Source organism: Dasypus novemcinctus, chromosome 7, assembly GCF_030445035.2.
Source record: "Dasypus novemcinctus isolate mDasNov1 chromosome 7, mDasNov1.1.hap2, whole genome shotgun sequence".
Classification (NCBI taxonomy): domain Eukaryota; kingdom Metazoa; phylum Chordata; class Mammalia; order Cingulata; family Dasypodidae; genus Dasypus; species Dasypus novemcinctus.
In genome coordinates, this window is record NC_080679.1 from 86,821,672 (window position 1) to 86,844,236 (window position 22,565).

Consider the following 22,565-nt stretch of genomic DNA (forward strand, 5'->3'; position numbering starts at 1 on the left):
TCCCATTTCCACATAAACCCATAGATATTTTGTGTATGTGTGAAGATAAGATTGTGGCCCTAAAAACATCAATATAAAACTATTAGTGGGAGTAAGAGCTGCTAATAAGACTTACAAAATTACAATCTATTTATTATAAAGTACATGATGCTTTCCACACTATTTTGCACATTATCACATTTGATCTTCATAAAAATCTTGTGAAATAAGTAGCACTATTTACATTTTAAAAGGAAAATAAGATAGCAATGCATTGCATTGTGGCTATAGACACAGATCAAAAAAATTGCAAAATATTTTTAAAACAAAAGTTGACCTGGTTATGTTTCATATTTTAAAAATAACAACCCACTCTGGTACTGTAGTTTTGAATGAATGAAGTTCTATTCTTAGAGCTTTTTAAGTTGCTTAGTATATGATTATTACGGTATTCTTTATAATTTTTATATTCACTTTTTTTTTGCTTAAGTCATTCAAAACTCTAAATTTAAGTAAAAGAAAAAGTTTGGTACTCTCCTCATAAGTTCACTTAGGGTAGAGGTTAGGTTATGTACTAACGTAGATTTGGGGCCCATGACCAGTGATGATGCCAGCATTGATTTGGTTGGATATAAGGAGCCCAGTTTTACATAAGACCCAAGATCTGTTCAACTTAACCTATCTTGGACACTTGTCTTCTCTTCTGACCTTAAGCCATAAAACTCAGTTACTGCCACTTCCACCATAAAAAAGCAGATGGCACACCCAAATATAGTAAGTGAGGAGCTTATAATAAAGGCACTATTTACAAAGGTGTAGACAATTACATGTTACCCGTAAGCCAAAATTTAACAACTCTCCAATTAGAAACTCAATCCATGAAATTGTTCTTCAAGTGAAGGTAAATATCCAGATAAACTGCATAAATTAAATCTTTATAGGATGATTATATTGACCTGTGAATCTCTCCTGAATTAAATTCAAATACTAGATTAAGCAACTAGGCTATAAAGAAAAAAGAGAGATGGAGAAAAGAAAGAGAGAGGAAGAGGGAGAAGCTAGGTTTTTGTTCAGCCATCATGGGCAGAGTAATAACTTGAGCCACCTATTATAAGGGGCACTATGGCAACCAGCCTAGAAAAAAGGAAGGGGGAGAGGAGAAGAAAGTAGGATGTTACCTAGCAACAGAATTTTTAGGCAAGACTTTGCTCAAAGATTGTCAAAGAAAATGGTAGTTAGTGATATCAGAAAACAACGAAATAAGTGGAAGTTACCAAACAAGAAAGGAGGGGAGCAGTAATATAGAGGAGAACAGACAGATAAGAAAGAGCAAATACTAATTTAAATTAAAATTCTTATGTAAACTATCTTATATAAAATATTTTAAGTGAATCTGCACATTAAGTAAAAACTAGGATGAAACAAATTGATTTTTATTGGAAAGGCATGTGTCTAAAATATAGCTTTTTTCAATATAAATTTAAAAAATAAAATGATTACTAACTTAACCTTGAAGTTTTAACTAAGCAAAACAGGTATGTTCAGGCTTAGGTCCTTATTATAGTTTTTCAGTAACAAAAAATTAACCGATATTTAGATATTGAATTTTGATAATTCCTTCTAATTAATATTTGGAAAACATCCATATAGAAAGCTACCCATCAGCTAATCTAATGCATATAAATTAAGACCAACATTGGAACTGGGGCAATTTCTCTTTATTAACCCTAATGATTTAATTCATTCACACACACACGACCTGATTTCAAGAGACTATGTTAGTTGGTTCTAGTCCTTATTGTACACATTACCTCTTGAAGGGACTGGGCAATACCTATTTTAGGGACTGCCAATTGACTCCTAGCTCATCAATTATGTGAATTTGTTGAATCTTGGTTCCTTCTTTGCAAAATGAGTATAATCCCAACTAGAATATTAATGAATCCTCCTTCTCTATGATAGAAAATTCACTCCAAATATCTAAACAAGGGAACACGTTAGCTCCTGTAAATCTAAATCCTATATTGGCTTCAGGTTAGATTTCATGCAGCAGATCAACAGTTTCTCCAAGCTCCCGTTACTCTCCAGATGCCTACATCTCCCTTCTGCCTACATCCTTAAAGCATGGAGGGCCCCCCGGCCAACCCTCCACCCTGTAACAGCGCACTGTTGTAAATGGCTAAGGCACACCACATCTTACAGGGTATTTCTCCTTTCAGCTCTCTGGTTCTTGGTTCTGATTGGGTTACATGACCATCCTTTCAATCACTACAGTTAGTGGGTAGAGTATATTGATTAGCTTAAACTGATCAGACTCCAGCTCTACAGCTGGGAACAGGGTCTATCTCACCCAAACCAGATAGCTTGAGGATGGAGAAAGGGGTGATTTCCCTAGAAGAAAATCCTGAAGCAGTTTTTTACCAAAAACAGGATGAGTAAGTACTGAGCAGAAGAAACAACAGGCCCCCTCATAGACGCATAGAGTTGTGAGGATTAAATGTGGTGGCATATAAAGCTTGGGAACCTAGTAGATGCAGAGCTTTAATTTACTCATAGCTCCTAGCTCATGGAAGAAATTCATTATTCATTCATTTACCAAAGGTTTATTGAGTGGCTCCAATGTGGTAAGCACTTTATTATCTTGGGGACAGAAGGGCATTCCTAGAGATCAAAGATGTGTTGCCTGTTCCCGTGGAGCTCACGGCCTAGCAGGACACCAGCTATGTCCAAATGCAACTGCAATAAAGTGAGGTAGATGCTAAATGGCTAGAAGTAAGCCTGGGTGCTGTGGGATCACAAAAGGAAATCTACCCCATAAACTGCCTTAATAAGTGTCACCCTGTGACTGACCTATGACCATTGATACTGTTATCTTCTGACTTCCTGTAGCAGAAGGGTGACCTAGACCTTAAACAGCTTAATTTAGCATGACTTTCTTTCTAAGATTGGGCAGATCAATAGCAATACAGATAAGGAGATAGAAAGTTACCTTCCCTGGTTTTCTAAAATATAACATTTTAAGTTTAAACGAAATTATAGTCACGTTTGTATCTTCCCATTGGGACCTAGAGATTCCCTTCCTTTTCTATTAACTATCCCCCAAATCTGTAATTGTACGTAGTGTACAACTTTACCTACTTGGTATCAGGCAAATCAGTTTCACAACTCAGTAAAGATTTGATAGTTCAAACCCCACAAGGTGGCAGCAGAGGAAACACCATCTGCAAGTCGCCCTACAGAGGAGCCTAAGGAAGGAAATCAAAGCTTCCCCACTTTTCTCGTGGAACTGGCTGAATTTCTAGGATTCCTCTGGCACTGCTTTGAGTCTACAGGCTTCTAGGGGGACACGCTGTATTATAAGAGTTCTAGGGAACCTACTGATTTTCAGGCAGCACTTGGTTCCATCCGGAGAAACAAGAATTCCTTTTGTAAGATAAGTTCAGGTTTTCTCTATAGCTCATTGTGGGTGCCCAAGAAACATTAAATGTTAATATTATTTTAATTCTTAATTCATCACAAGCAGTATACCTATTGTCATATAAGAAGTCTCTTCTGAAAAGCATAAATATATAAAATCAGATATACCACTCACACTTCATACAACCTGACTTACTTTGTCTATTAAAATTGTAAAGCTATCATCTTGAAGCATTTTAAATAGATCATCTGGAACAATAACAATTTGAACCATTCTATAATTAAAATTAAATCCTGCACATAATGGAAAAAGCCAGAAGAAAGAAGAAGCTAAAATGGAACCAAGAGAACCCAGAGACCAGGAAATGCCACCACGTGACTTGCCTTATGACAGAGGAACCAAGGATCTGGCAGCCAGCCCAATACCACAGTCTTTGGGAAGTAGGCATTGCCTTGACTTGGACATTTTCCAGGCCTCAAAACTAAAAAGTTACCGACAAGGGAAGAGGCTGTAGCCCAATCAATTGGGCTCCTGTCTACCACATGGGAGGCCCGGGCCTGGTGTCCCAGGACCTCCTTGTGAAGGCAAGCTGGCTGCACCCCGCAGAGAGCTGATGGCCCACACGCTGAGGCGCGGCAAGATGACCCAACAAAGGGAGACAAGCAGACACAGAAGAATGCTCTGCGAATGGACACAGAGAGCAGACAGCAAGCAAGCTGCTGGGGCGGGGGGCGGGGGACGGGACGGACAGGAATAAGAATAAATTTAAAAATAAGTCAATAAATAATTTTTTTAAAAAAAGCTACCAACAAAATGTACTAAAATATTTTGCTCATATATTCTAAAGACGTATGTAGGTTTATAAACTGAAAATGCCTTTTGTCTCAATCCTTAGAAATTTACCAAACACACTTTGCTTCCAAAAGTTTTAATTTCTTTACATATCAGTTATATTAAAGTGCATTTATGTATGTTTTCAAAGGATGATTGTTTTATCTATTTTAAATAAAATCTAAAAATGTAAAAAAAAAATCCTGCACATAGTAAAATAGGTCCCTTTTGAGGAGGAAAGAATGAATGATATGAAACCATCTATGCTAAATAAATTATAAAATTCATTCCAAATCTAAGGGTTGAGAAGGACTGTTGAAGCTCATCTAGTGCTGCTAAATTCCTAAGCCCGCAACTCAAATATAAAAGAGAGACACACATGTATATATACACATTTTTATTTTCAATTCAGAGGAGGAAAAAATTTGATTCTTTCAGGAATAAACAGAAAATATTTTTTGTAATGTAATATAATTTTACTTTTAATATATGATTTGTGGCCTTGGTAAATAGGAGGATCATCTTTTCATCCATTTTTAATTTTACTCACACATTCTTTCATTTATAACAGCAGCAACAACACCAAAATATAACTGCAATCCCTTTCCCTCCTTCAGTAGTATAGTATATTGGCACTAGACCTTGCCCAACTGTTCTCATTCTGATTCTATTAGAAACTGATGGGTCAACGTAGCTGCCCAGCCTGAACTCACGTTGTTACTTTTTGGAGTGTATACAAATGTGAGGTAGTCAAAGAAGGGTCTGATTCAGTGTTCCAATTTTTATAAGAATTCTTTATACATCATGCTTTGATCACCCTCAGCACAGAGGTTTTCAAACACTTTTCCAAAGATACCACCAAAATATAAAACCAGGAAAAGTAGACCTGCTCCCTTTGGAGTAGTGTGTGACCCAAACCTCATCACAGAGCCTCTCTCCCTCACACTCTAAGGTCCCTCCAAGTACCTTAAGACTCCTTAAAGTGCAGTTTGAAAATCCATGGCTTAGGGCATGATAAGCTTGCAATGAAAGTTACTCTGGGTTGTGGCTAATTTTTACAAAGAATTTGAATTTCCTGATACTGTCATAGCTTCCCTTATCATGGTGGGTCAAAGTTTAAGAAACTCCAATTACTTACTGTAAGCAAGATAGTTTTGTTGTTGTTTTTTTTTAATTACATAGGAGGTGCTTTATCTGTCCCCCCTTCTCTTTGCTGAATCTATAGGTTGGAGAACTACCAAGTTTCTAGGTAACAGTTAAGCATGAGGTAAACACATATTCTTCTAAAGTCACTCTGATTCAGATTTCCTATACTTTCTACTTTCTCTTCAGTTTACAGGCATTGGGTGACCTTTTTAGTTGAATTCATATGTGATCCAATTTATCCAAACATCAGCTAGGAATTTACACTCTGAAGTGTCTAAGATGCTATATATTTTATATAATCCATTATAGGTTTATTTGTTCTAAGCAAATCTGTAATGATGCCTAGGTTGATGGAGTTTCAGACTAACATCCCTAACTGCAACATCTTCCTTAATAATTACTGAAAATATATGCCCATGCATAGCTTTAGTAAAACTGAATTAGTACGAATCAGGAATATGTACACAAAACATAAGCTCGTTTTCTAAATCCCACAGGTAGGCCAGAAAACTATATATTCCCAGTTGTTCCCAGCCTAGGGGAGACCCCAATCCATAAGTCTCAGCTCTGGCTGGAGAATGGACTCACAGGTGGAATTGAAAGGAAAAGTAACTGACACTAAGATGCTAATCTTGGAGCTTCTGATGCAATGGATAATTCTATACACTTTTCTTTGTGCTTCCAATGTGCAGCTAAGGTTAAGAGCAATAAAGCCTAGCTTGCTTTGCTGACAAAAAGGAACTGGATGGGCTGCTTTGATTCTTCCCCTTGGGATTCTCTTCCAGGGCAGTGTGTATACTCAGGTGGGTAAAGCAAATGGAAAACAAGTTTTCTGGCCTTCTTTTGGTCTTCCATTCATTTTAATATTCAAATAAAATGGTTTAAGTTCCTGCGGCAAATATTGCCTTGCTATTAGAAGTTAGAATTTTTTAATATTTGAGAAGATACCACTTTATTTTAGGGAGAGTGGGCAGATTCCTATTCTAGTAAAGAAGATACATGAGAAAGCCTGCTGGGGCCTCCTGGGAAGTTATTTTCCTCACTAGTATAAGGGAGGCAAGGGCCCCTTAGAATGTACTTTTTTTTGGGGTGGGGTTAATTTTTTATTTTTTAAGAAGCTTTAGATTCCATTCATGTTACATCAAAAATAGAGGGGATTCTTTTAACTCAAGTTGTGGGAAGAAATGATACTTGGAGCTGTTCTGCCAATTTGCAACTGTGCGAGGAAAACCAAGAGAATCACAGGACACTGCTCAGAGTTCTGGCCTCAAAAAATAATTGACTTTTCTTATTACATGAGAAAAACCAATTCCTCTTTTTGGGCCAGGTTTAGTCAGGCATTCTTTACCTTACAGCTGAAAGCATGTCACTGTGATGGTTCTTCCCACCCATATAGTATGTAAGTCTGGCACAATTCCCAAGATGTTCGAGGAGTCTTAAAGGGTTTAGTTCTTACTGTCTTCCTTGAACCGAATTCTCAATACATGCTCCCTGTCTCAGTTTCTATGGATATGTGTTCTTTCCAAACAGTTCTTTCCACTATATTGGGGCCACTTTCTTTCCTTTCTTCACCAAAGCAAGCACAACCAGAAGTTAAATGTGGCAGTCTTTCATGAAAATCTAGGACACAGAAGAGTCAGTACAGACAGAGCAATACAAGAATGAACTTATTACTCAATATTGGGCAGTTCTGTCCCAAATTTCCTGGCCATCCTTGCCACAGGGAATCTCTCATAGGCTCTTCTCTTGGCAAGCCAACATGATGACATGACTTCTTCCATGAAAATCTCTTCCTCACCATCTTAATTCAACTTCTGCTGAATAGATATTAAATGTGTGTATACATACACACATATACACATACATACACACACATATATGCACATACATTTTTTTTGCACATATATATTTACACAATAAAATATTGAAATGCAATATACTTAAAGATTACAAATTCTTATCTCTGGGTAATGGGATTATAAGTAATTTACATAATCTTCTTCAGTATTACGTGACTTCCCCCCTGAAATTTCTACAGTGAACATAGATCATTTTTTAAATAAAAAAGAACTTTATTAAAATATTAAATTCTGAAAAAATCTGCTGGACAGCATATCTGACAAACAGGATATGAAACATATCTTGGTTCTATGTGTTAGCATATGGACATTTATCATAAAGCAGTAATAATAAGAGCAACTCAAAGTGCTCTACTTCCAAGATCTGAATGCTGAATTGCCCTCTCTTCCCAGAATTCCTTCTTTCACCTACATATCTTACTCTTTCATTCTCACTATTCCTGCTCTTCAAATTCATTACAGCCTCCAGTCCTTGGGACGCTTTCTGGAGTGGCGGTCTCTAAGTACTTTGTTCCTGATCCCTCTCAGTAAAAATATTTGAATATGGATGGTAATCAATGTATATTTATTTGGAAAGAATTTGCATACAAAACTATAACAAGATATCATAACATGCAAAAAATTAAAAAACAAGGATCACATGAAGATAAAGCACTTATTTTATGTAATTTACATACTCTAGTGCATCAACAAAACTTTTGTAAATAGCGATGCTTCATTATTCTTTAAAATATTGATTTAACCCCTTGTGATTTAGCAATTCAAACATTTGTTTCAATTTATCTTAACATTTGATTTCAGTAACTTATTCTTCAGCCCTCATATTCAAGCCTTTGTCAGTTATATGAGGAAAGGTGAAATAAAAATATTTAACAATTTGTATGAGTAGGAATTAACCAATCAGAACAGTCACTCCTCAATCACAAGAGATAAAGAGTAGTACATCTACCTCCAAAGTGTCCACAAGCTGTACCTCAACCATGATTACAAGGTAAAAAAATAATACTTTAATTACCTTTTACTGCAGTGTGCTCTTAAAGTAGACAAAGCACAATCAATCTATGCCTTTGAGGAAAAGGTGCTGTTTTAACAAAAACATGCGCAAGTAGCTCTTTCAAAAAGGACTTAAACTAGGGAGGAAAATGTGAAAAATGAGTATTTGGAAATTTTAGCATTCTTGTGTGATTTTTTGACCCAATTATGTGAATGTGTTATATTGAAAATCTTTTATATATACTTAAAACTAGAACTTTATATTCTAACTGGGGGATGTGGTTAAGAAATAAGTATCATGATTTAGTAAATGTAGCCAGATTTCTTTTTTTAGTTTGCACCTATTTATCTTTGTGAAACATCAAGCTACAACAGTCTCCTCTTAATAAACTTTTCTGATAAATTAGTCCATCAGTTTCTGTTTCTTGCAAAGGGGGACCCTAACTACAGACTCATTTAAACAGCTAGTTATTATACAGTGTCTGTGTATATAATCGATTTGTTTCCTTTATAAGTGGTGCAGTCTTTGAGGGCTAGCACCAGCTCTAATTCATTGTTTGTATAAGAATATCAGAATTTGGGGAAGATGGCATCGCAGTAGCTCAGCAGAGTGAAGCTCTCTTATTAAATAGAAGAGAAAGCATGAAAGTCATCTGAGGGAGCTGCTTTGGGGACTTGCAGACCAGGAGAGTGTCACACATATAGTCTAGGAGGGGTTGGGGATGAGGAGGTGAAGAGGTCGAAAGGAAAACTGTGAGTTGGTTCCCACAGTTGGGAATGCCACCCATCCCTGATACCCAGGTGAACAGCCTTGGTAAAATCTGCAGCTGAGTGGCCAGTGGTAAGGGGAAAGACATATTCTTTCTTGGGAAGGGTGCCATGGAGGGCTGATGGTTTCTCTTCAGTGAGCTTAACCAACATAATCCAGTTCTGCATCTCCAGTTCAAAACATCTAGTAGGTGGAGATTGAGGGATTCATTTCCATGGAAAGGTCTGCAAAAGAGTGCCAACTGCTGGCCAGTTGGGAAAGTGACGGAAGACAAGGCTTATCTCTCCTGTTTCTTTCCCAGACACCAAAGATCTAATCTATACCCCATAAGTGGCTCTCTGCCCCAGTTTTGATAACTTAAACAGGGCAACCTTAAAGTTTTAGAAAAAAGTAAACCAAAAATCAAAGAAGAGCTATGAAATGAAACTGCTAGGCAAGAGAGAGAAATTGATCAACAGAGTAAAATCACCAACACAATCAGATGCTTAGATAGCAACAAAAAATATCAAGCCATACTAAGAAACAGGATGATATGGCCCAGTCAAAGGAACAAACCAAGATTCCAGATAAGACACAGGATTTAAGACAACTAATCAATGACTAAGGACATTAAGGGCTAAAGACTCACCTTAGATGCAAGGACACACAAATCTCCTTAATCAATTTAAGGAGTTGAAGGAAAATATGATTATAGAGATAAAGAATACTAAAATGACTCTGTGTAAACATAAAGAATAATTAGAAAGCCTGCAAAAAAAGTAAAAGTGCTTAAGGGAGTGAAAGATACAACAGATGGATTAAAAATACATTAGACGCATATAATAGCAGATTTGAATTGGTTGAGGACAGAATTAGTAAATTGGAAGATAGAGCATCTGAACTTGGAAAGACAGAAGAAAAGAGAAAAGAATGGAAAAAATTGAACAGGATTTCAGGGAACTGAATGATCACATGAAACTCACAAACATACACATTACAGGTGTCCCAGAAGAAAAAGAGAATGGAAAAGCGGCAGAAAGAATATTTAAGGAATTAATAACTGAAAAATTTTCAACCCTTCTAAAAGACAGGAACATCAATATTCAAGAAGGACAATGTACCCCAAACAGAACAAATCGAAATAAAACTACTCCAAGGCACCTACTATTCAGAATGTCAAATGCCAGAGATAGAGGATTCTGAGAGCAGGAACAGGAAAGAAATGTATCACTTACAAGAGGACCTCAATAAGACTAAGTGCCAATCTCTCATCAGAAATCATGGAGGTGAGAAGGCAGTGTCAGGATATGTCTAAGGATCTGAATGAGAAAAAACTTCCACCCAAGGTTTCTTTATCTGGCAAAACTATTCTTCAGAAATGGAGGTGAGTTTAAAGTCTTTACAGACAAATACTGAGAGAGCTTGTTACCAAGAGACCAGATCTGCAAGAGATTTTAAAGGGTGTGTTACAGTCTGACAGAAAAAGACAAGGGCAAGAGACTTGGAGAAGAGTGTAGAAATGATGATTATATGTAAGAGAAATGGAAAAGACAGACAATAGTAAGATATGACAATAGAAAGCCAAGGGATAAAATGGATAAAGTCAGTAATGCCTTTATAGTAATAACATTGAATATTAATGGATTGAACTCCCCAATCAAAAGACAGAGATTGACAGAAAGGGGGAAAAAAAAAAAAAAAGAGCTACCTATTTGTTGTCTCCAAGGACTCACCTTAGATGCAAGGAGACAATCAGACTGAAAGTGAAAGGTTGGAAAAGGATATTCTGCACTAATAGTAATAAAAAATAATCTGGAGCAGCAATGCTAATATTGGACAAAACAGATTTTTAAATGCAAAGCTGCTATAAGAGATGAAGAAGGTAACTATATATATTAATAAAAGATACAATTCCCCAAGAAGAAATAACAATAATAAATATTTATGAACCCAACAATATATAACACCTGAGGCATACACTGGCCAAACTGAAGGGAGATATAGAAGTCTCTACACTAATAGTTGGGAGAATTCAATATACAATTCTCAGCATTGGACAGAACATTTGGACAGGGGATAAATAAGGAAACAGAGAGCTTGAATAATATGATAAATGAACTAGATCTAAAAGATATTTATAGGACATTATACACCCAAAACATCAAGATATACATACTTCTCAAGTACTTATGGATCTTTCTCCAGGGTAGACCATATGTTAGGTCATAAAAATAGAAATTAAACAAAGCATTTTCTCAGATCATAATGGAATAAAGTTGGAAATTAATAGCAGGTGGAAAATGGGAAAATTTACAAATATAAGGAGATTAAACAATACAAATAATTAGTGGGTCAAAGAAGATGGCAAAATAAATTGGTAAATATCTCAAGACGAAGGAAAATGTGAACACGGCATATCAAAACTTATGGGATACAGCAAAGGCAGTGCTGAGAGGGAAATTTATAGCTCTCATTGCTTACACTTAAAAAAAAAATGAGGCAGCAGACTTGGCCCAGTGGTTAGGGCATCCATCTACCACATGGGAGGTCCGCAGTTCAAACCCCGGGCCTCCTTGACCCGTAAGGAGCTGACCCATGCACAGTGCTGATGTGCACAAGGAGTGCCCTGCCACGCAGGGGTGTCCTCCGCATAGAGGAGCCCCATGCACAAGGAGTGAGCCCTGTAAGGAGAGCTGCCCAGCACAAAAGAAAGTGCAGACTGCCCAGGAATGGTGCCGCACACACAGAGAGCTGATGCAACAAGATGACGCAACAAAAAGAAACACAGATTCTCGTGCTCCTGACAACAACAGAAACAGACAGAGAACATGCAGCAAATAGACACAGAGAACAGACAACCAGTGTGGAGGGGGGAGGGGAAATAAATAAATAAATAAATCTTTTTTAAAAATGAGGGAAATGGATGTGGTTCAAGCAACTGAGCTCCCGCCTACCACACAGGAGGTTCCTGGTTTAGTTTCCATTGCTTCCTAAAGAAGACAGCGAGCTGGTGTGACAGGTAACCTCAGCAAGCTGATGCAACAAGAGATAGAAGAAGAAAAAAAATATATAATAAGAGACACAACAAAGAAGAGAGTGGAGGTTCCTGGTGCCTTCTAAAGTGGACGAGCAAGACAGCAGAGCTGATGCAACAGGCAGGCACAGCAAGATGACACAATGAGATGATGCAACAAGAGACACAAGAAGAAAAGAACAATAAAAGATACAACAAAAGCATGCGATGGAGGTAGCTCAGGCAATTAAGTAACTCCCTCCCATATCAGAGGTCCTGCATTCGGTTGCCAATGCCTCCTAAAGAAACAAGAAAGATGAACAGACACAGCAGGTGCAAACAACAAGGGTATGGGGAGAAATAAATAAATAAAATAAATCTTAAAACAAATAAACAGACAAAAAGAATGAGCTAAAATCAAAGGCCTCACTGCACACTTGGAAGAATTAGAAAAAGAACAGTAAACCAACTCCTATGCAAGCAGAAGAAAAGAAATAAAGACTAGAGCAGATATAAATGAAATGGAGAATAAAGAAGAAAAAGAGAGAGAGAGAATCAACCAAACTAAAAGTTGGTTCTTTGAGAAGATCAACAAAGTTGACAAACTAGCTTTGTTAGTTAGGCTAACAAAGAAAACAAGAGAGAGGATGAAAATAAATAAAATCAGAAATGAGAGGGGAGACATTACCACTGACCCAAAAGAAATAAAAGAGATAACAAGAGGATACTATGAACAACTGTATGCCAACAAACCAGACAACAATGATTAAATGGACGAACTCCCAGAGGCACACAAACAATCCACACTGACCCTAGAAAAACAGAAGACCTCGAAAAACCAATCAAAAGTAAAGAAATTAAAACTCATCAAAAATCTCCCCAAAATAAAAAGTCCAGGACCAGATGGCTTCACAGATAAGTTCTACCAATCTGTTAAAGAAGATCACTAGCTAACCAAATCAAAAGCACATTAGAAAATTACACATCATGATCAAGTGGGTTTGATACTAGATATGCAAGGGTAATTCAACATAAGAAAATCAATCAGGGTAATACACCACATTTAATAAATTGAAGAAGAAAAATCATATGATCATATCAATTTATTATGCAGAAAAGGCATTTGATAAAATACAACATCCTTTCTCAATGAAAACATTCCAAAAAGACAGGAATAGAAGGGAATTTTTTCAATATGATAAAGTACACCAAGTGCATATATAAAAACCCACAGCTAGAGGTCAACAGCAAGATGGCGGCAGAGTATAAGGAGCTCCTAGAGTCAGCTCATGCTACAGAGCTCTTGGTTATTAAACACCCAGAGCTCTTGGACCTAGCTGAAGCACCTGTTAGGGGGCTTCAGAAGGCCAGAAGGGCATCCTGCAATATCCTTGAAGGAATGGAAGAAGGAGGCTGCCCATCTGCAAAGGAGACTCATAAGTAGAGGCTCCATGCCCCGGAGGCTGGTGCCTAGCCTCCACCGGAGGCACAAGCCACATTGGGAGCTGTTTCACGGCTGGAATTGAAAGCTTCACTTCCCCAAAACAGGGGAGGAAGAGATGGTTGGGCACCAACTTCAGCTAATGATGAGTAAAATTCAGCAGGCTAAAATATAATCCTGAGAACAGCTAAAGTTTGAGCCTGTCCAAGTCAGAAAGAGGCCGGGAGCCACCATCTTAACTCCGTACCTGGCACAAGTGAAAGCAGGGCAGACTGAAAATCCCAGTGCTGGTGGGGACCGGCTTCTTTCCATCCAGGTCAGATTGCAGGTCTAGCCTAAGACTCATTGCCACCTCCGACAAGGAGGAAGCTACAGGGACCGGCACCAGCTTCTCTGGGAAATTGCCAGCCAAGCCATGGAGGCCGGTGATTGTCCTACTCTGGTGGTGCAAGCCACCCCAGGAGCTGTTCTGTGACCAGAATTAGAAGCTCCATTTCGCAAAAACAGAGGAGGAGGAGAAGGGTGGCTGCCAATTTCAGCTACTGATTGGTAGACTTGAATGGCAAAGGAATAACCCTGGAAACAGCTGGGATGTGAATTTGTCCAAGTCAGGAAAAGGTCGGTGGCCTCCATTTTGACTCCTCCTCCAGCCTGAGGGGAAGCCAGCATGACCAAATATTACAGTGACTGTAGGAACCTGTTTCTTTCACCCAGATCAGCCTGCAGCCCTAGTCTAGGCTTCAGTCCCACCTCTGGCAGGGAGGAGGCTGGCTAGCTCAGCACCAGTCTATCCAGGTAACTGAGAGTACCTTTGGCCGACACAAACTGAATAATTAAAAGTCTACTGGGGCAACTGCGGTCATCTTGGACCTGCACTGCATGGATTGCTGCCCACTCCTGCAGCTCCATCCATGCCCCAGGCAGGAGAGAAAGGGGCATGAAGCTTCATCAGTCTCTCTGGGCAACTACAGTCTATTCCTGCATGATTTGATTATTCCACACAACTGTGACTCTGTTCCTACCTCGGGAAAGGAGAAAGTTGGGAGAAGCTTCATCCATCCCTGGGGCAATGAGGGCAGCTTGAGCCCCCACAGTTTATAGCACCAATTACATCCTTGGCTCCTCCTGCACAACCAGCAAGAGGGAAAGGGCAGGAAGCCCTAAACTAAAGAGAAAAACTGCACCCTGAATAAATAGTCTAGTAAGTCAGATGACAAGATAGCAACCAAAAATTACAATCCACACCAAGAAACAGGAAGCTACGGCCCAGTTAAAGGAGCGAGATAAGCCTCCAGATGACATAAAGGAGTTGAAACAATTAATCATAGATGTTCAAGCAAATGGCCTTAATAAATTCAATGAGATGGCTAAAGAGATTAAGGATATTAAGAAGACACTGGATGAGCAGAAAGAAGAATTTGAAAGCATGTATAGGAAAATAGCAGATCTTATGGGAATGAAAGGCACAATAAATGAAATTTTAAAATCATTGGAATCATATAATAGTAGATTTGAGGAAGCAGAAGAAAGGATTGGTGAGTTTGAAAAATGGCCTCTGAAAGTGAACATACAAAAGAACAAACGAAGAAAAGAATGGGAAAAATTGAACAAGGTCTCAGGAAACTAAATGACAGCCAGAGATGTGCAAACATATGTGTCATGGGTGTTCCAGAAGGAGAAGAGAAGAGAAAAGGGGAAGAAGGAATATTTAAAGAAATAATGTTAGAAAATTTCCCAACCCTATTGGAGAACAAAGATATCCATGCCCAAGAAGCACAACATACCCCCATCTGAAAAAATTCAGATAGACCAACTCCAAGACACATACTCATCAGAATGTCAAATGCCAAAGACAAAGAGAGAATTCTGAGAGCAGCAAGAGAAAAACAATGCATAACATATAAGGGACACCCAGTAAGATTAAGTGCTGATTTCTCACCAGAAACCATGTAAGCAAGAAGACAGTGGTCTGATATATTTAAGATACTGAGAGAAAAACTTTCAGCCAAGAATTTTATATCCAGCAAGACTGTCTTTCAAAAATAAGGGCAAGATTAGGATATTCACAGATAAACAGAAACTGAGAGAATTTCTAAGCAAGAGACCAAATTTTCAGGAAATACTAAAGAGTGTGCTAGAGCCTGAAAAGAAAAGACAGGAAAGAGGCCTGGAAGAGAGTCTAGAAATGAAGATTATATCGAGAAAAGTTACTAAAAGTGTCAAAAGAGTGGTGAAAATAAAATATGACAGATAAAACTCAGGTAGTCAGGAATAAACTTAACCAACGATGTAAAGCACCTGTATTCAGAAAACTGCAACCCAATGTTAAAAGAAATCAAAAAAGTCCTAAATAACTTGAAGAACATTCCATGCTCATGGATCAGAAGACTAATTATCATTAAGATGTCAATTCTACTCAAATTGATATACTGATTCAATGCAACCCTAATTGAAATTCCACCAGCATTAAAAAAAATTGAAAACACAATTAGCAAATTTATGTGGCAGGGTAAGGAGTCCTGAATAGCCAGAAACATCATAAAGGGATAAGTGAACCCTCCTCACTGGACTTTAAATCATACTACCAACCTACAGTGTAAAAACACCATGGTACTGCCAGAAAGACAGATACATAGACCAATGGAACCAAATTGATCGTTCAGAAACAAACCCACACATGTATGGTCAAGTGATTTTTGACTAGCCTGTCAAACCCACACAGTTCAGGCAGAACAGTCCATTCAGGAAAATGGTGCTGAAAGAACTGGATATCTATAGCCAAAAGAAGGAAAGAAGACCTCTGTCTCACACCATATCCAAAAATTAACTCAAAATGGGTCAAAAACCTAAAAATAAAAGCAAGAACCATAAAACTCCTAGAAGAAATTGTGGGAAAATATCTTCAAGACCTGGTGGTAGGTGGTGGATTCTTAATGGAGAAAAGAGAAGGACTGAGATGGACTACTGATGTTTAATGTATGTAGAATTTTAATTAGCTTTACTGTAAAAGTGTGGAAATGTATAGAATGGATGGTGTGATGGTTAGGCTATTGTGTCAACTCGGCCAGGTAATTGTGCCCAGTTGTTTGGTCAAGGAAGCACTGAGCTGGCTGAGGTACAGGGGCATTTATGGACTTTAGTCACCATTGACTTTACTGCAGTGGTAAATCATAGATAGCTGGTTATAATTACATCAATCAGGGAGAGTGCCATCAGCAATGAGTCACGCTGTCCAATCAGTTGAATCCCTTAAAAGGGGAAGTGATTCCAGCATTGAGAGAGAATTTCCCAGTTCGTCTTTGGACAGCCAGCATCTCCCAGAACTTGTCAAGAGTCTTCATTGGACTTTCATTGGAGCTCCTGTTTGCAGCCTGCCTGCGGAACCTGGACTTGTGTATTCCATCGCTGTGTGAGAGATTCTGATAAATCTCTTACTATTGACGAATATCCCTTGTTGATTCTGTTTCCCTAGAGAACCCTGACTAATACAGGTGGTAAAAATAGTAATAGCTAGTTTATAAATAGGGATGTAGCTGAAAATGGTAGTCTAGGGATATAAATGCCAATTGACAGAATGCTAGAGAATAATCTAGGAACTGAATAGCACAGTAAACCAAGAGGTGGATGAGAATTGTGGTTGATGGTACAGATGCAAGGATGTCCTTTGTGACCTAGAGCAAATGTACATTACTACTTCAGGGTGTTGGGAATGCATGGGAAAAATACAACGGAATGACCTATGGACTGTGATTAGCAGTAATAATATAATATTCTTGCATCTATGTCAAAGATGTACTGTGTTGATAATGGGGCAGTATGGAAAATGTAAGCCAAATGTATGCTGTGGACATGGTAACAATCAGATGATATTATTTTATCTGTAACAAATGTTCCACCACAGTGTGGTGTGTTGATAGAGGAATGTTGCTTGGGAATTCCGCGTATGTGCAAAATTGTTTTGTAAGTTTACACCTTCTGTCACAAAAAAAATATATTAAAAAAAAAAAAGGTGCGTTGGGGGAAAAACACACCAAATGCAAGTTAAGGACTATAATTAATAGTAAGATTTTGACAATATTCTCTTGTAATTTGTAACAAATATCTCAGGACAATGCAAGGTGTTGGTGGAGGGTTGATGTATGTGACTACTGTATGGTATTATAAAAGTTTGCTTTGTAAGTTCACAACTTTTAAAATACACTTAATTGTTAATGTATGTTCATATATAAATGACATAAAGATAATAATAATAGGGAAGGTTGGGGGAAAATACTTTGGTTAGTAGTAATATTTTGACAATACTCTTTAATCATTAGTTTAAAAGGTTTAACGACAATGTAAGGTATTATTGGTAGGGTGAGTTATGACAGTCCTGTATGATGCTATGTATGTTTGTTTTATAAGTTCACAACTAATACTATACACTTATTGTTTATGTATGTTTATGTATGGGTGATATATTTCAATAAATTGATTTTAAAAAAACAACCCACAGCTAACATTGTACTCAATGATGAAAGACTAAAAGCTTTCCTGCTGAGACTGGGAACAAGACAAGGATGCCCACTGTCTCCAATTTATTTAATATTTTCCTGGAAGTTCTAGATAGAGTCATTAGGCAAGAAAAAGAAAGAAAAGGCAACAAAATAGGAAAGGAACAAATAAAACTTTCACTATTTGTTGATGATATGGTCTTATACTTATGAAATCCTGAAAAATCCACAACAAAGCTACTAGAACTAATAGGCAATTTCAGCAAAGTGGCAGGATACAAGATAAATACACAAAAATCAATAAGGAGTGGAAGTGGCTCAAGCCATTGGGTGCCTCCCTTCCACATGGGAAGTCCCCGTGCCTCCTAAAAAAAAAAAGAAGATGAGCACACAACAAGCAGACACAGAGAGGAGCAGACAGTGAACACAAAACAACAAGGGGTGGAGGAGAAATAAATAATTCTGTTGAAAGAAATCAATAGCATTCCTAAGCACTACTAATGAGCAACCTGAGGAGAAAGTCAGGAAAAAAAATTTATTTACAATAGTGACTAAAAGAATTAAATATTTAGGAATAAACTTAAACAAGCATATAAAGGACTTGCATTCAGTTTTACAGAAAACTATAAAACATTACTAAAAGAAACAAAAGAAGACATAAATAACTAGAAGGACATTCCATGTTCATGAGTTGAAGACAAAATATCATTAAGATATCAATTCTACCCAAATGGATTTACAGATTCAGCACAAAATCCTAATAAAAATTCCAACAGCCTTCTTTGTAAAATTGGAAAAACCAATTATCAAATTTATCTGGAAGGGTAAGGGCCCCTGAATAGTCAAAATTATCTTTAAAAAAGAAGAACTAAGTTGGAGGACTTTAACTTCCCTGACTTTAAGGTGTATTATTTAGTTAGAGTAGTAAAAACAAAACAAACAAACAAAAAACAGCATGGACTAGCATAAAGATAGACAAAGTGATCAATGGAAGAGAGTCAAGAGTTCAGAAATAGACCTTCACATCTTTGGTCAAGTGATTTTTGACAAGGCTATCAAACCCAGGATTAGAACAGCCTGTTCAACAAATGATGCTGGGAAAACTTAATATCTATATCTGAAAGAAAGAAAGAGGACCCCTATGTCACTCCTTATATGAAAATTAAGTCAAAATGGATCAAGGACCTAAACATAAAAACTAGAACCATAAAACTCCTAGAAGAAAATGTAGGGAAACATCTTTGAGATCTTGTAGTAGCTGGTGGCTTCTTGGACCTCACACCCAAGGCATGAGCAATGAAAGAAAAATGAGATAATAGGGACTTCCTCAAAATTAAATATTTTTGCGTTTCAAACAGTTTTGCTAAGAAGGTGAAAAGGCAGCCTACTCAATGGGAGAAAATCTTCTGAAATCACATATCCAACAAGGGCTTAATTTCCAGGCTAAAAGATCATACAACTTAATGACAAAAAGACAGGCAACCCAATTTAAAAATGGGCAAAAGACTTAAATTAGGCATTTTTTCCAAAAAGGAAATACAAATGACCAAAAAGCATATGAAAAGATGGTTGACATCACTAGCTATTAGGGAAATAACAGATCAAAACTACAAGGTATCACTTCTTGCTGTACAGAACGACCATTATTTTTTAAAAAAACACAGAAAACTACAAGTGCTGGAAAGGATGTGGAGAAATAGGAACAATACTTCAGTGTTGATGGGAGTGTAAAATGGTGCAGCCTCTATGGAAGATGATTTGGTGGTTCCTCAGGAAGCTAGGCATAGAACTGCCATATGATCAGGCAATCCTACTAGGAATATATTCAGAAGAACTGAAAGCAAGGATGCGAACAGATAATTGCATACCAATGTTCATAGCAGCATTATTCACAACTGCTAAAAGATGGAAACAACCCAAGTGCTCTTCAACCAACTAATGGATAAACAAAAGGTAATATATACATACAATGGAAAACTATTCACCTGTAAGAAGAAATGAACTGAGGAAGCACATGACAACATAGATGAACCATGAGGACATTATGTTAAGTAAAATAAGCCTGACAGAAAAGGATGTATATATATTGTATGGTCTCTCTGATATGAACTAAATATGATGAGTAAATTTACGGCATTTGACTTTAGAGTATTAGGTTAATAGAAGACAGAATATGAGTTGAGAAGGGGGAGCTAATGTTGAATGTATGTAGAATATTTTAGAAGGTCAGTTGTAACTATGTGGTTATTGATGGAATTGATGGTAGCACATTAAAATGAGTATAAGAAACTGCTGATTTATAAATGTGATTGTGGCTGAAAGGGATTGTCTAGGGAGGTTAATGTTAACAAAAAGAGAGCTGGAGGATAATCTAGGGACTGTGTAACAGTGATTTTGGTGGTAGATGAGGATTGTGGTTAATAATATATATACAAGAATGTTCTTCAACTACAAGGCATTAAGAATATTAAGGGTATTAAAAGTACATGGGAAAAAATACAACTAATGTAACTTATAGACTACAGTTAACAGTAATGTAATATTTTTATAGCAAAGGCAAAGACGGTACTATATCAATGCTAAAGGCAAAGAATATGGGATTTAGTTTTATGAGATATGAATATGATAAAGCATTTTTTCCTTCATTTTCTTCATTAACACAGCTACATTGGTCATGTCATTTAATTAATCTGCACCCATTTATGTATCTTTCTGAACACTGGAGAAGCAATTGAATTTGTTTTTAGAATTCGATGAGATAAATATGCCTGAATAGAATTTTTTTCAGAATAATGCTTGTATAATTTGGTAAGCTGCCTTTTGTCTGTTATTTTATTTTATTTTATTTTAGGTTGAAATAAAGTTTACTTTAAAAGAAAAAGGAATCCCGACATTCATTTAGTGGGCATGTACATGCCAGGCATGGTAATAAGCACTTCATGATCCATATTTTGAATGCCCTTATGACATTCTTATTAGTCAGGGTTCTCCAGAAAAACAGGACAGAGTACATATATGTGCAAATACATGTAACTATTGTGAGATTTATTATAGGAATTGGTTCACACGACTGTGGGACTGGTAAATCCAAATTCTGTAAGGCAGGCTCCCAGTTGGAAACCAATGGAAGTTTTAGATGACTTCCTTAGGAGAAGCTGCTGGCTGGTTAAAATAGATACAGAAATTCTTCTTTCTCATGGCTAAAATAAACGGTTCTCCCTTAAAGGTCTTCAAGTGATTGAAGGAAATTTCTCTCATTGCTGAAGGCAGTCTCCTTTGTTGATTGTAGATGTAATCAGTCATAAATGCAACCAACTGACAAATGATTTAAATATACAAAATACCCCCACAGTAAAAATTAGGCTAAAAATTTGGTTGCTTGACCAAACAACGGACACCATAACCTGGCCAAGATGACACGTAAACTTAATCATCACACATGAGTACTGGCATCATTCTCACTTTCCAACTGAGGAATTTGAGGTAACTTTCCTAAGGTCACAAAGCAATTTTGGGACAGTGCTGGGGTGTCAACTCACTCTGAGCCCAGAGTCTTTGTGCCTAACCACAACTCTGTTCTGTAGGTTGAAAGCATCTAACACTTTAAATTACACAGAGCAGGTTCTTTATTGATGCAAATGAAAAAATGAAGAAATAGAATTACAATTTTAGAATGATTTCCTTAGTAAACTAAATTTATTGTTGCTTCCTTTGAAACGCATAACTGCCTTGGGAGGCCATTGAATTGCACTTTTTCTTTGTCAAAGAAGTGGCAGCTATGATTTTACCACTTCTTAAATGTAGAAAACTCAAATGTAAACTTGGATAACAGTAGGAAACTGTAATCTAGTATCTTCCTAATTTGTCACTTAGAGAACACAATACTAAAAGGTGGCTTTTTAAACTGATGGAAATTGAAATGCTTCTTTTGGGTTTAAAAAGAAGAGGTCTAGAAAAAATTGAAAAGACATAGATCAGCAAGATTTCCTACTTCAAAGGGGAAAGGAAACAGAAACTTATATTTAGAAAACATTAAGGAAGATGAAAATAAAAGTAATTAGAACTTGACAGAGGAAAACACTTATTCAAATGAAGAACAGAAAATTTAAAAAATCATGAAGTAAAAATACAGATGATAAAAAGGATAGATTTTGAGAGACTATGGTTTGGCTTTTGTTTCCTCAAACTTCTTTCTCTCTAGAGGGGGACATACTGAAAGTATGGTAAATTCCTAAAAAAGAGGTTCCTTTGTATTTTCCCACAGGTCCTCACCACCCATGGTCAATCCTTATCTAGCATAATGACTCTTGGTTGATAGTAAACAGCCATTGTTATTGATGGACATTTTGTGATGCTGATGGTAAAGAAAAGAGTGCTTACATGGAAAACCAAGTAGGCAAACTGTGATGTGCATTATTATCTAGATCTTGTCCTAGTCTTCATAACAACTATCGCCACCTGGCACATTGTTTTCTTTCTTGTCATTATGTATTATAACTCCCCACTCCCACTAGAATGCAGCTCCATGAAAGCAAGAACTTTGTTCACTGCTATTTTATTATCTGTTTTCTACAAAACAGAACTGGTCATAGAGTAGGCACTTAATAAATTAAATGACTGACTCAATGAATGACATAATTTGGC